Source organism: Parus major, chromosome 26, assembly GCF_001522545.3.
Source record: "Parus major isolate Abel chromosome 26, Parus_major1.1, whole genome shotgun sequence".
Taxonomy (NCBI): domain Eukaryota; kingdom Metazoa; phylum Chordata; class Aves; order Passeriformes; family Paridae; genus Parus; species Parus major.
Window position 1 is genome coordinate 4,746,907 of NC_031795.1, and position 15,149 is coordinate 4,762,055.

The window sequence follows — 15,149 nt, forward strand, 5'->3', positions numbered from 1 at the left end:
GGATGCAACACTCAGAGAGAGGAAACATTCCTCCAGTCCCACAGAGCTGGGAGAGGGTTTGGCTGGAATTGCCTTCCCTGCTGGACACGACCCACAGCTGTCCGTGCCAGGGATGTCTGTTCCCATGGGAAAATCCACCCTGGGAAGTCGGGACACTTGGAATTCCTCTCCTGTGTGAGAGGAACCATCGGACATGGGAAGAGCAGAATCCTGATCCCACTCTTGGATCCCAGACCCGGCTCTTCCTCCTGCCAGGGGCATCAGGCATGGCTGATCCCAGTGGGAACTGGTTTATCCCACTGGGAACTGATTTATCCCAGTGGGAATTGATTTATCCCGGTAAGAACTGATTTATCCCAGTGAGAACTGATTTATCCCAGTAAGAACTGATTTATCCCACTGGGAACTGATTTATCCCAGTAAGAACTGATTTATCCCAGTGAGAACTGATTTATCCCAGTGAGAACTGATTTATCCCAGTGAGAACTGATTTATCCCAGTGGGAATTGATTTATCCCAGTGGGAATTGATTTATCCCAGTAAGAACTGGTTTATCCCAATGGGAACTGATTTATCCCAATGGGAACTGGTTTATCCCACTGGGAACTGATTTATCCCAGTAAGAACTGATTTATCCCACTGGGAACTGATTTATCCCAGCAAGAATTGATTTATCCCAGTAAGAACTGATTTATCCCAGCAAGAATTGATTTATCCCAGTGAGAACTGATTTATCCCAGTAAGAACTGACTGATCCCATTGGGAGCTGACCTGGCCTTGGACACTTCCCTGGATTTTCATTCCCAAGAAATCCCAGCTGGTGACCCAAAGCTGATGCTCCAGGAGTGTCCCATCATTCCTGGCAGGGTTTGGCGATCCCATTCCCACTTCTTTTCCCGGGAATTGTGACAGCCCTTGAGGACATTTTCCGCAAGAATGCGACGAAATCCCAAATTTATTCATTCCCTGGAGCTGGGAACGAGGAGGGCAACAGCCTTCCTTGCCATTTCCCACCATTCCCTGCTTTTTCTCACCATTCCCTGGCGTTTCTCACAACTTTTCCCTCTCTCTGTGGAATTGTCACCCTTTGTCACTCAGTCGTCAAATCCCGGTGTCACCACCTCTCCATCTGCCTCCAGAATGGGAATAAATTAATTGGGAGAAGCTTTTGGCTCTGGGATAATGAAGCTGGCACGAGCCCAGCTCAGGAGGGAGCCTGGCGGTGCTGTGGTTAAAAATTCCATGAAAATAAAAGGGATTTCGGGGAATTAAAAGGCCAGGTTGGAATTTAGGGTTTCCTTGGAAAAAGGTCAAAGGATGGGGGGATGGATTGAGCCAGGGGTGAATGGAATGAGGATTTTTATCTGCCAAAACTTTCCAAAAATCCCTGGAAAAGGTGGAATCCGTGTCCTGCAAACCCTTGGAAACACAAATCTCCCCTTGCTGACACCGCTGGAAGTGGGAGGGAAAATCCACAGGAAAATTGAGGAGTTTAAAGTCCAGGAAAAAACAAATAAAAAGGAAAATTTCAACATTTAACTCTTCCCACCTCATCTCCGATCCACCAGAGTTTTCTGCAGGGAATATTCAATGGAAAAAAGCATGAAAATCCATTAAAACCCCAGAGCTGAGGGAAACAAAGAGCAGGGATTGGGAATGAGGGCTGGGTCAGCAAATTCCTTGAATTCCGCACATTGGAATTGGAGCTGGAATCCAAATTTGGTAAAAAACAGAGAAGGATTTCCATGAAAAATTCAGGAGAGGAGGAAGGATCCCAATTCTGGCACAGCTCAGCCGCTGGATCTGGGCACAACCTGTCCCAAAAAAACATTCCAAGTTTTTCCCTGGCTTTCCCAGGATAATGTGGGAATGAGGAGCGTGTCCCACCTTGGCTGAGGTGATGTGGAAAATTGGGAATCTCCCTCACGTGGCTTTGGGAAGGATTTCTCTCCCTTCTTTCCAAGCTCAAGACAGAACAAATGCTCAGAGCATGGAAAAACGGGAATTTCCAGTGGGAGGGATGAATCCCACAAGGTGCAGGCACAAAACCCCGTTAGGATGTCAGGGAATCCCACAAAAAACTCGGAGCGGGACGATCTGGAGCATCCCTGTAGGATGCCAGACCCCTTTTTGGGATTTCCCCATTTTCCCAATCCTTTTCCTGCCGCTCTCCTGCATCCCTCGGGATCCCATCCCTTGCTGGTGGCCATGGCAACGCCAATCCGTGCGGGAAAAGGGAGAAATCTGGAATATTATTCATGAGGAATGAGGGAGAGCTCGGAGCTGACCCTCTGGAAGCTGCTCCTGCCCGGAGCAGGATGGAAAAGTCCCCTCCTTGGCATTCCCACCAGGAAAACCTTCCTGATTTATTATTGAAAAGGGGAAATATTCCCTTTTTTGTTGTTGAGTTTAATTAGGAGGAAAATCTTCCTGGAGGAATCCTTGGTGATCCCAACCCTGCTCCCATCCCTTTTCCCACCCCACTGGTTCAGCTTTTCCAGAGTCTCTGGGGTCGGGGTTTGGGAAAGGGGAGCAGCAAAGCCTGGCTTTAAACATGGAATTTTAATGGAATTGTCGCATTCCCAGGAGGAGGACGGTGCTAATTCCCTGCTCCCGAGGGAATTCTGCACCATCAGCTCCAGCTCCAAATTCCTGGAGGCTGCAGGGATTTCCAAACCTCCTCCTTCCCACTGCTCCATCCCATCCCTGGCTGCTCTGGAATTACCCCCAGCCCAAAAATCCCATTCCAAATTCCTGGAGCCTGCAGGGATTTCCAAACCTCCTCCTTCCCAAAAATCCCATCCCTGGCTGCTCTGGAATTACCCCCAGCCCAAAAATCCCATTCCAAATTCCTGGAGGCTGCAGGGAGCTCCAAACCTTCTCCCATGCTCTTCCCACTGCTCTGGAATGACCCCATCCCACGCCAAGGCAGATCCCACAATCTCCAAGGATTTGATTTATTCCACCACCTCCTACTCCAAGGGCAGGGAGCCTCCTCCCTTTCCCTCTCCCGTGTCCGGCAGTTTTCCCTCTCCTGATCCCAAGCTCAAAGTGTCTCAAATCCAAGGATTTACAGGAAATCTCCACCTCCTCACAGGTTATCCCAAGGCCAGGGAGCCACTTCCATTTCCCTCTCCCACATCAGGCTCAGTTTTCCCCTCCAAAACTCAGGTCGAGGTTGTCCCTCTCTGGACCCCAAATAAAAAGTGTCTCAAATCCAGGGATTTACAGAAAATCTGCCTCCTCCTCACACTTTTTTCCAAGGGCAGGGAAACACCTCCCTTTCCCTCTCCCATTTTTTCTCCCCCTCCAAAGCTCAGGCTGAGCTTCTCCCTCTCTCCCAAACTCCAAGATTTTCCACATCCTGGGAAGGACACCCTGAGCTCCTGGCATCCCAAAAAATCCCCATTCCCCCCTAAGATTTCCCACATCCCTGAGCTCCTCACATCCCAAAAAATCCCCATTTCCCCCTAAGATTTCCCACATCCCTGAGCTCCTCACATCCCAAACAATCCCCATTTCCCCCTAAGATTTCCCACATCCCTGAGCTCCTGGCACCCCAAACAATCCTCATTTCCCTCTCCCTGTCCTCCCCACAGACAGCCGGGTTGTCCCATCCCCTCCATCCCTGAGAAGCGCCGAGGCTCCACAGCCCCGATCCATAATTCCGACTTTCTCCGTCCTTCCTTTCCTTCTCCCTTTCCCTGTCTTTTCCCGTGGGAACAATGGAGCGGTGGCTCCGGACAGTGCCCGCTCTGTGCCAGCCTGGGCCTGTCCCCGTGTCCCCAGCACCGAGGGGGTGACGCCGTTTTGTTCCCAGATGCAGCTTCCTTTTGTTCCCCATCCTGTGGAAAAGCAGAGCAGAGACATCCCCGCCACTGAGAATTCCCAGCCAGGAATTTCTGACTCTCCCACACATATTCCAGCTTGGAATTGTTGGGTTTTTCGCCTCTGCGAGAGCGGCGGCTCGGTTTTAAAGGAAGAAAATTCCAGAGGAATTCGGGAGGAATTCATTTCCCGACCTCCCGCGCTCTCATCGCTCATCCTGGGATTTTCCGGGAAAGAGCCAACCCCAGGCAGGGAAAAGAGGGAATTTAACTGAAAATAAAATTTAAAAAAATAAAAATTAAAATTTAAAAATTAAAAATTAAAAATTAAAAATTAAAAATTAAAAATTTAAAATTAAAAGTTAAAAATTAAAAATTAAAAGTTAAAAATTAAAAATTAAAAGTTAAAAATTAAAAAAATAAAATTTAAATTTAAATCAAAATTAAAAAATTAAAATTAAAAAATTAAAAAAAGTTAAAAATTAAAAAAATAAAATTTAAATTTAAATCAAAATTAAAAAATTAAAATTAAAAAATTAAAAATCCAGACGAGGCCCGGCTCTGTATCCCGGCTCCAGAGGAAATCAGGGACCAGATGGGGGAAGGAGGGAGCGAGGAGAGGAATCTTTGTTGGGATAATTGTTGGAAGGTGTTGACTGGAATAAAGGTGGCCGGGATTTCCCTGGAGGGTGGTGCAGGAACTTCGGGAGAGACTTCCCAGAGAATAAAAGCGGGAATTTCCCGGCGAAGGGCAGCGGGAGATTAGGACTAATCAGGCGGGCCCAGCAGCGATAAACCCGATTTAAAACAAAGCTCGGCTTTGCAGCTTTAAACGAGGAATCGCCCGATCCCATCCACAGCTTCATTAGCATCTCATTAATATGCAATTCCCATTTTCCTGACTAAACGGTTGGGAGTAGGGAAGGCTGGGAGGAGGAGGTGCCCTGGTGAGGCTCTGAGCCCTGGGGACACTTTTTGGAGCAAGAATTCCCGTTTTTCTGCTTCCCAAGGTGCCCTCCGAGGATTCACCTTTTTCCCGGCTCCCGCGTATCCAAACCCTGATATTTGGGAGCGAACACAATTCCCTGTTTTCCAGCTCTCCCATCCCAATATGGAATTAACGCCGTGCCAAGGGGGATGTTCTTATCTCCACCACCAAAATTCCCTCTTTTGTGGAGATTCTGAGAACTTGGAGCTGCCAGGAGTGACTCCCAAGGTTTTGGCGCTTCCCTGAATCCCATCCCATCTCCAGGACCCCTCAAATCCTCCCTCCCCCACCACAAACCCCTTTTGGTTCCACTCTGAGCCTCATTAAACCCTCGGGAACTGCCAGGATAATTCCAGCTTGGCTGATCCCGGATTTTCTGGGATTGGGCAATGCCCACCGGGCAGGGCAGAGAGATTTCCAACGGCTGGAAATTGGAATGGGGCCGGGAAGGAGAAGGGTGGGACAGCGAGAGGAGCAAAGCTCAGGATTTGAAACCATCAAACCCCATCCCTGCTGATGGATTTGTTCCTTCTCCCGGTTTTCCCTGGATCCGCTGGAATTAAAAGCCGCTCCAGCCTCTTGGAGAGGGAACATGAAAGCGAGACGGGATCTGAATTTTGTTTAATTCTTTAATTTTGTTCCCTGAAGCAGCTCCTGGGATGTTCCATGGGAATATCAAAGGAAAAATGGGATGTTGGGAAGGATCTGCTCCCGCCCTGGGGGTTCCGGCCGTTCCATGATTTCTGAGGGAGAGGAGGAAGAGGAAGGAACAGCAGAATTCCCAAGGGAGGCCACGGTGGCACCTCCCAGCCCCCCCAGGTCACTCTGCCCAGTGCTGGACTGGTCCTTCACAAGGATTTTGGGATTTTCCCATGCCCAGAGCCAGGAAATGCTGCCTGGAGAAGCCTCAGCTTCCCGATTTCCTGGGTTTGGGAACCCAGCTGTGGTGGCCCGGGGACATCTCCTGGTGGTGTCCCCTGGATCTTCCCTGGAGAGCCAATATTCCCCCCAGGAATTTCCCCTGACCCGCAGGAATTCCTCCAGATCCTGCAGACTGGAGATATCCCAAGGATTTTCCCTGATTCTGGAGACACTCCCAAGACCTTCCCCGACTCTGGAGAGTGGAAATGTCCCCAGAAATTCCTCCTGGCCCTGGAGATGTTCCCAGGAATTTCTCCTGGGGGGAATAACGGGAAGAATGAAGGGAAATAAAGGGAAGAATAAAGAGGGATAAAGGGAAGATTCATCCTGATTAGCACTCGAGGCTGAATCCCAAAAACCCTCCAGAAATCCCAATTAACACTTCGGAAATCCCAATTATCACTTCGGTGCACCTTGAACTTTTCGCTCCTCTTCTTCCAGCATTCCCATTTCATCTTTCCCAGCTTAAAACCACATCCCACATCCCTCCCCTGGCTCCCAGGGCTGGATCCTTTTCCCCTGAGATGAGGATTTGGGGTGAGATTCCAAGGATGTGGCTGGAACCGCTGGATAAATCCGACACCACTGGATCAGAGGGCTCAGCTCCATCCCAGGGCACCATTCCCGCTGTTCCCACAGGGCTAAAATTATCCCTGAACGGCTCAAATCCCAAATCCTGGGGTTTTTTATGGCCTCTGGAGCCTGACCCCGAGGACAACTCCAGCTGTGGCACAGATCGGGAGCAGAAATAGCAGGAGGGTGGCACGGATCGCTCCGAGGTGGCACAATTTGGGATGGGCACATCCCGAATTGGAACAATTTGGGATCAGAACATCCCAAACTGGAACAATTTGGGATCAGCACATCCCAAACTGGAACAATTTGGGATGGGCACATCCCGAATTGGAACAGTTTGGGATCGGAACATCCCAAACTGGAACAATTTGGGATCGGAACATCCCAAACTGGAACAATTTGGGATCAGCACATCCCAAACTGGAACAATTTGGGATCAGCACATCCCGAATTGGCACATCCCGAATTGGCACATCCCGAATTGGCACATCCACCTGCACAGGGTCGGAGCTGGGGGATCTCCTGGGAACGGCCCCTCCAAAGCATCTCCCAGCTCAGGTTGGTGGGAATAAGATCCTAAAATTCCCAAAGCCCCTCCCTTAGTGGGAAAGGGATCCCGAAGCTTCCCAAAGTCCCTCCACAGCTTCCCCTGGATCCAGTTTAGTGGGAAAAGGATCTTAAAATCTCACAAAACCCTTTTATGGCTTCTCCTGGCTCAGATTTAGTGGGAAAATGATCCTAAAATCTCCCAAAGCCCCTCCTTTAGTGGAAAAGGGATCCCAGAACTTCCCAAATCCCTTCCACAGCCTCTCTCAGCTCAGGTTTCCCGGGAAAAGCATCCCAAAGCCCACGCTGCCCATCCCATTCTGGATATAATTGTGCCATCTGCCCTCCCACATCCCAGCAGCTGTTTGGGATCAATCCCAGCCATTCCAACCCCCTTTTCACCGGACAATAGGGCAGGAACTGCTTTTCCCTCGGGAAAGAGGGTTTTGTTTTGCTTCCTGGGGGGTTTCATCCCTGGATGCTCCAGGATATCCCTGTTTTCCTCCTTGATCTTGGTTTGGAAGAGGAATTCTGAGAGCCATCCATGGGTGGAAATTTCCAGGAAGTTTCTGTTCCTACCTTCATCCCAAATCCAGGATTTGAGTCAAAATCCTACCAGGAACATTTAGAAAACCCCAAATTCCCCCCAGCTCAGCCAGGAATAATTCCCACCCCCATCCCAAGCCCAGGCCTGCCCACAAAGGCTGGAAAAGGGAGACAAAGGAGTCGGAATCCCTGGAATCAAACATTTGGGAGCAGCCTGCTGTCCTGGGCTGGGGCCAGCTCAGCCTCGCAGCTGTCACTGGAGCCAGCGCAATTCAGACGAGGTCAACCAAAAATCCCCAGGCTGGTCCCAGCTGCTGGGATGGCCGGGAATAAATCCCTGGGGAGCGCTGGCAGCTGGATCCCGGAGCCGTCAGCAGGAAATGGCAGCCCGGGATGCGCAAAATCAGATTTTGAAGGACATTCGGGGAAAATCCACGCTCTGAAATGTGTGGTTCTGGTGTTGGATGTGAAAAAATACATGGATGAATTCAGCTGAATTCCAGCTTTTCTGGGAGTGGAAGGGGAGCGCTGAGTTTTGACAGGAAGTTTGGGGTTAAGAGATTTTATGTTAGAATTGGAATTTTCCAGATATAGGGGAAGAAGGAAATGGGATTATGGATTTGTTGAGTGGATTTGAGGTGGAATCACGGAATGTTTGGGTTGGGAGGGAGATTAAAGATCCCTGGTGCCACCACAGGGACACCGTCCATTATTCCAGGTGGCTCCAACCCAGCCTGGGACACTTCCAAAGGTGGGATCCAGCCATGGATTCTCTGGGAATTCCATCCCAGGGCCTCTCCACCCTCACAGGGAAGAAATCTTCCCAGTGTCCCACCCAATTTTCCCCCTTTTTAGCCTGAAACTGTCCCCATTTTTGTCATCCCAGATCCTGCTGCAGATTGCCTTTTCCTTCCTTGTAACTCCTTCAGATCCCAAAGTCTCCACCCGAATCAAATCCTGAAGTCTCCACACAAATCAAATCCCGAGGTTTCCATACAAATCAAATCCCGAGGTTTCCATACAAATCAAATCCTGCATTCTCCACATAAATCAAATCCTGATATCACCATTTCCAGGGATGGGGCAGCCATGGATTCTCTGGGAATTCCTTCCCAGGGTCTCCCCACCTTCACAGGTAAAAATTCCTTCCCAATATCCCACCCAAATCTCCCATTTTTCAGCCTGAACCCATCCCCGTGTCTCATCACCCCAATTCCCGCTGCAGATTCCGTTTTCCTTCCTTGTAACCCCTTCACATCCTGAGGTTTTCACACAAATCGAATCCCAAGGTTTCTACACAAATCAAATCCCGAGGTTTTCACACAAATCAAATCCCGAGGTTTTCACACAAATCAAATCCCAAGGTTTTCACACAAATCGAATCCCGAGGTTTTCACACAAAACAAATCCCGAGGTTTTCACACAAAACGAATCCCGAGGTTTTCACACAAATTGAATCCTGAGGTCTCCACACAAATCAAATCCCGATATTCCCATAGAAACCAAATCCTGATATCCCCGCACCCCATTCCCTTCTCCAGGCTGACCATTCCCAACATCCTCAGCCCATCAGAAGTGCCACCAGAGGAGGTCCCTGCGTGTCCTGGCACGTGCGGGTGGCACAAAGCCCCGTCCTGTCCCTCCCCTCCTCCCGCTCCCAGCTGGGATTGCCTCAAGCCCATCCCAAAGGAGATCCCAACAAGGAGCCTTTGTGGCCGGGTCTGCCGGGAATGTCGAAGCCAGATTTCAGGAATGTGACAGCACCGAGGTGCCAGCAGGGACGGGAGCAGCTCCTGGGCTCCGCACTCCATCGGCGCCCGGCCGGGCTCACAGAGGAGTCTTTATCCCGCACGGAGCAGGATCGGGAACAATCCCGGCCCCCACAAATGCGACTGTGTCTGGAAATCTGGAGTGGCTGGCGGTGTCACCATCCCGGATTGCCGAGGGAAAGGGGCTTTGGGAAGAGGGGGGAAGATGGAAAAGCTGGAGCAGAAGTCATCCAACAACACAGGAAATGAGTCTGGAAAGGAATTCCCTCAGGGGCAGGAAGAAATCCAGACCTCCCTGACAAGATCTGATGAAGTTTGTAAGGGAATCCAAGCCCTGGATGGATCCTTCCGGGTTTAAAATGCAAGGGAATATTTTGGGAAGGGCAAACAAAACCCAAGGGAAGAGCCTGTGGGATTGGGAAGAGCCTGTGGGAATGACTGATCTTCACCTGGGGGAAAAGGGAAGGCTGGAATTATTTCCCTGTCCATAGGTTGGGGGAATATCCAATAAAATCTGCTGGGAATATCAAATAAAACCTGCCAGGAATACCAAAAAATAAACCTGTTTGGAATATCCAATAAAACCTGCTCTGAATTCCCATCAAAACCTGTTGGGAATATCCAACAAAACCATTGTGAATATCCAAAAAAAGTGCTCTGGATATCCACAAAAAAATCCTGGGAATATCCAATAAAACTGCCGGGAATATCCAATAAAACTCAGCCCAGCTGAGCCAGGATTTACCCAGGTGAGGTTTAAAATCTGTCCTGAATTGTGGAGACCACCCAGCATCCAAACTCCAGCTTAAAAACCACGCTGGAGACAGAAAAGGGGGAATTCCCACATTCCCTGCATTCCGCTGTTCCAATGTGTCCCTGTTTTTCCTTTTTATCCTGGATTCGAGTGGGAACAGGGAGATGGGAACTCAGGGAATAACGTGGAGTTCCCAAATCCCCAGGAGGGGCTTCAGCACCCTGGAGAGCGGCCGGATCCAAGAGGATCCTTTTCCCACCCACGGACATTTCCAGACTCGGCATTCCCAGGTTTTTCCAAAGAATTTGTGGCTGCTCCATGCCTGGAAGTGTCCAAGGCCATCTTGGAGCAGCCTGGGATAGGGGAAGTTGTCCCTGCCCGTGGAATGGGATGAGCTTTAATTTTCCAAGCCAAATTATTCCGTGGTTCTGCAGCTCCGGGAACTCGGGGATTTTTGGGATAATCAGGAAAAGGGAACAGTTCCGAGGGGAAAAGGGAATTTTGGTGCATTTTTCCACAGATCCAAGGAGCTCCTTCCTGCCCTCCCAGCTCCCACTGGAGCTGCCAGCCCGGCCTATCCGTGCCAGGAGATTTCAGGAGGAATTTGGGATTCAGGCTGACAGAGCCGCGGGATCAGATTCCGACTGTCCCTGGGAAAAGGAGCAAAATTCCGCTGCCAAGGAGGCTGAAAGTGGCGGAAAACCTGCCAGGAATTCCAATGAACCTCCGGCTTTACCTTGCACCAACCCCGGGGGTTGTGCTCCTGCTTTCCCACTCCCTGTGAGGATCCAGGTTTGCTTCCAGAGGTGGGAAAGGAGCATCCCGGAATCCAGGACGGGGATTTATCGGCTCTGGATTGTGCAAAAACTCCCTCTTCCCTTTGGATGCTCCTCCGGCAAACTGGGAATGCTCTGACCCCCCGGTTTAGGCTCGCAGGCAGAGGAATTTCAGGAAAAAATTCCCAATTTTTCCTTTTTTTCCCTCTCTCCTGTGCCCTTTGGCTGCTCCCTCCCAGCTGCATCCCTGAGGAAAACAGGGCTGGATCTCAAAATACCGGGATGAGATCCGAAGGAACCTAAGGAGGCATTGTAGGGAATTTCTGGCCACCTGAACTCATCCCTGTTTTTTCCGTGGATAATCCTGCTCCTCCGATCTCATTAAGTGGGAATGGTGATCCCGATAAGCCGAGGTATAAATCCTCCTCTTTTTTAATCCGTAATAACCCAGCCCGGTTTCTTTCAGCTCGGGATTAAAGGAAAAAGGAAAAGGGAGGGGGCAGGGGATTACGGAACATTTAAACTTCCAGCAAGTTCATTCCGAGCTGGAATCCCTGGAATTACACAATAATTATCCTGGATAGCCTGGAAAAGAATGAAGGGGCTTGAGGAAGAGGGGGAAAAAAGGAAAAGCTGGAGCAGAAGTCATCCAGCGACACAGAAAATGAGGGAAATGAGGTTGGAAAGGAATTCCCTCCGGGGCAGGAAGGAATCCAGACCTCCCTGACAAGATCTGACAAAATTGTAAGGGAATCCAAGCCCTGGATGGATCCTGGCAGGTTTTAGGAATGCTTTGGGAAGGGCAAACGAAACCCGAGGAATAAATGGAAGTGCCAGAGGTTTTTTCTTTGGTTTTTTAGGAGCCTCCTCGCAGGTTTTGCTGTTTAAATTCAAATAAAATCTGCGGTTTTTTTCTGAAAATGTGATTTTTCTCAAGGGGTTTGAATCCTCTCAATTCAGCTGCATTTATTCCACCTCAAATGTGTGGAAAACAGGGAATTCCACAGCTCCCAGAAAACAAAGAAATGAAGGAATCATGCCTGAAGTTCCAGGTTTTTCTCCCTGTAAATGAATTTCTGATGGGATCTGGGAGGTTGGTGCTGCCCAGACGAGTAAATTACGGCTTCACAGAAAATCCACTCCCACATGGAAAACAAATCCAGAAATTCCTGCCGAGCGCTCCCAGATAAAATCAGAGCCTCGGGAATGTCCTGGGAATGTGGCTGCTCCATTTTCCCAGATTTCTCAAACAAATCCCAGACTTTTCCCTTGGAAGCTCCTCCTTCCCTGAGCAAGGGCGGGATGGAGCCAAAAAATTCCAAAGCTCCAGACAGAACCAACAAATTCCAAAGCTTTGAGTTCCCTTTCCAAGCTCCACCCACCCAGGTGAGCTCCACTGGTCTTTATCCAGGGAATATTTCCTTGGAACACTCCAGAACTGCCCCATTCCTTCTAATTTCCCCATTCCTGGATTAAACTCCTCCTTATCCAGGGAATATTTCCATGCAGAATCCCAGAACTTCTCCATTCCTGCTAATTTCTGTATTTCTGGCTAAAACCGGTCTTTATCCAGGGAATATTTCCTTGGAGCGTCCCATAACCACCACATTCCTGACAATTTCTGTATTCCTGGATAAAACTGGACTTTATCCAGGGAATATTTCCTTGGAGAACCCCAGAACTTCCCCACTTTTCTCAGCAGGGCAGAGCAGGTGGCAGGGACGGAGGGAGGATCCAATCCAGGGCCATGATCCCTATGGATAATTCCTTTTCCCAAGGTCACACCACCTGGGATGGAGCACTGGGATTAAGAAGTGAAACTTCCTTAAATCCATTTTTTCCCCCTTTTCCTCCTGCCCGTGTCCATCCCTTTCCTCAGAATCTTGGGAATGGCCAGGAGCTTCCTGGGACGGCATTCCCAACTTATTCCCATTCCCAGGGAGATCCGGACTCACTTTGTGGCTGATCCCAACCCCTTCCCTGCTCATCCCTGAGTTCTGAGGGTACAACCCCTCTACACCCAGGAGTATCCCATGAGTATCCTACTCGGAGTATCCCAACCACCGGCCAGGAGGAAAAACAGGGGAAAAAACTCCTCATTTTTCCCATTATTATTGAATATTTTCACCCATTTTTGGGACCTTTCATGGTGGAGTTTTTCCAGCTGATTTTTGGGGATTTTATCCCCCAGAAAAACCCCGGAGAGAATGAGGGGAAAACAAATCCTTATCAATTAATTGGGAAAACTTGGGATATTCCCTGTTTAATCATCAGATGGGAGAGGGGATGATTGGATTGGGTTTGAGTCAAATCCCTCGGGATGAGGATGAGGATGAGGATGAGGATGAGGATGAGGATAGAGCTTTGTTAAACCCAGAATTAACACAAAGCCAGGCCCAGGTCCCAACTCCTGTAAACAAAGTCGCTTTTCCAACCGAACAACTTCTCCCTGTCAGCTGAGCGCTTTTCCATGCATTATTTATGTTGGATTCGCATTACAACCACACCGGGAAAAAAAATAAAAATAAAAATAAAATAAAAACTGGGAAAAGCAGAGAAGGCCCAGCCCAGAACTGAGAAATGGCAAAATTAAAAATAGAAATCAGGCAGAAAACGCTAAATTTGGGGTTTCTTTCAGGAGAGAAAGCAAAGTTTTCTTGGAACAAAGCAGCCCCTCGGTGGCTGCCAAAGAGGGGGAGGTTTTCCAGGAGCACGGGCAGAAAGAAAGGAGTCAGCATCCCTGGAAAAGTCACAGGATTCCTGCTTTTGTCCTCGGCAGCTGCCAGGAGCACCCCGGAAACACCACAGCGCCACAGGATCCATCTTAAAGCAGCCGGGCCTCTGCTGGGCACGTCAGAATTCCAGCTTTTCCCGCAATTCCCGAATCCCCCGGGCCCTCGGCTCTGCCCCTCTGCCAGGACCCAGCCGGGAACACCCCGGGGTGACTTTGGGGAATGCTCCAGAGCCATCCCAAGGACCTGACCTTGAGGAAGGAACCCACAGGCAGCATTCCAAAAGGGAAAATCAAAACCCATCCAAGCAAGATGCGCCGGCCATTCCCACTTTTGGCAGGGGTGGGATTTTCTGGCCAAAACCACCGTTTTCCCACCCAAAACTCCTCTCGGTGCCATTCCCAGAGGCCTCCCCGGGATGGAATGCGAGTCTTCCCGGCTCCCTGTCCTCCAAGGAGCACCTGAGGCCATGGAAAAGGGAGGACCCCGCTCCATCCCGGCTCCATCCCGGCTCCATCCCAACAATCCCTCTCTCCCAGGCCCCAGCGCTCCCACGGCCTCCTCTCCCTCCCCAGCCTCATTCCCGAGCTTTTCGCGGCCATGGGAGCAGCGGGAGCATCCGTGGAGCCGGGATCCCAATGATTCAGCACTTTCCCCCCTGTTCCCGGAGGGAGATCGATCCCGGGGAGCGGTTGCGGGAGGATGCGGATCCCGCACCCGCCACTCACCGCTCGCCGCCGGGGCCCGGCGCTTCCCGGCGCCGCATCCCAAGCCAGGTGCGTTTTCCCGATGGATTTTTTTTCCGGCCCAGGATGTTCTTCCGGAGGGAAGGCGACAGGGCAGGAGCGAGGCGCGTTCCCCGCAGAGCGATCGCCGCTCCCCGACAGCTTTCGGCGCCCCAAAGTTGCGCTGTCACCCCAAGGTCCCCACCCGGGCTGCGCTCCCCGTGCCCCCGCACCGCCACCGCGGGATTTTGTCACACGCAGGGACACGAAGCCGTGACGTAAGAGCCAAAATCCCATCACATGCCCCAGCTCCCCCCTCCCGGAGTCCTGACAGCAAAACCCGGGAGATTTTGGGGGTCGCCGAGTAGGTTTAGGACCCCAAATCCGCGCTGAGGATGCGCGGACCCCCCCGCTTCCCCCCGTGCGCGGCGCCGAGAGCTTCCCGCATCCCGGTGCGTCCCGATCCCGGGCTGTCCTTACCCGCTGGAGCTGAGCTGGCCGCAGCCGGGGCTCGGTGCGGGCTCGGGGCGGGCTCGGTGCGCCGCACTGCGCGCTCCCGGGCGCGGCCGCGCCGCACTGCGCGCTCCCGAGCGGGCGGAGAGAGAGCGCGCCCCGGCAGAGGCAGCAGCAGGAGGAGGAGGAGGCAGGGGAGGGAGGGAGGAAGGCACGGGCTGGAGGGGAGGGGGCTGAGCAGGGGGAGGAGCTCATTAGCGGCGCCTTTAATGAGCAGCGAGGGGCTGGGCCAGGGAAGGACGCGCTGGGGTCGCCCCGAGCGGCCCGGGGGGCTCCGGGGCCCCCCAAGGGCGGGGAGCGGCCCCCGGTGCTGCTGGAGAGGAGCGCGAAGGGCACAGAGCGGCTCGGGCTGCGACATCACTGTGGCACTGGTGGCACTGCTGGCACTGGTGTCACTGCTGCCAATGATGGCAATGATGGCACTGCTGGCCCTGCTGGCACTGCTGGCAATGATGGCAATGATGGCAATGATGGCA

The 15,149-nt window shown here is 51.3% G+C and overlaps 1 protein-coding gene across 25 annotated transcripts in view; it reads right to left on the reverse strand.

The window, feature by feature from the left end:
* Positions 1-14,715, reverse strand: part of NFASC (neurofascin) — a 71,278-nt gene extending 56,563 nt beyond the window's left edge. For 21 of the 25 annotated variants that reach the window (XM_015650839.1, XM_015650844.1, XM_033519904.1 and 18 more), the window contains exon 1: positions 14,641-14,715. The gene's annotated coding sequence lies outside the window, so the exon portion shown is untranslated. Of the gene's footprint in view, positions 1-14,163; positions 14,334-14,640 lie in introns of those variants that run through there. The other 4 variants (XM_015650859.1, XM_015650858.1, XM_015650860.1 and 1 more) reach the window with 1 other exon arrangement.
* Between the last annotated feature and the right edge of the window lie 434 nt (positions 14,716-15,149).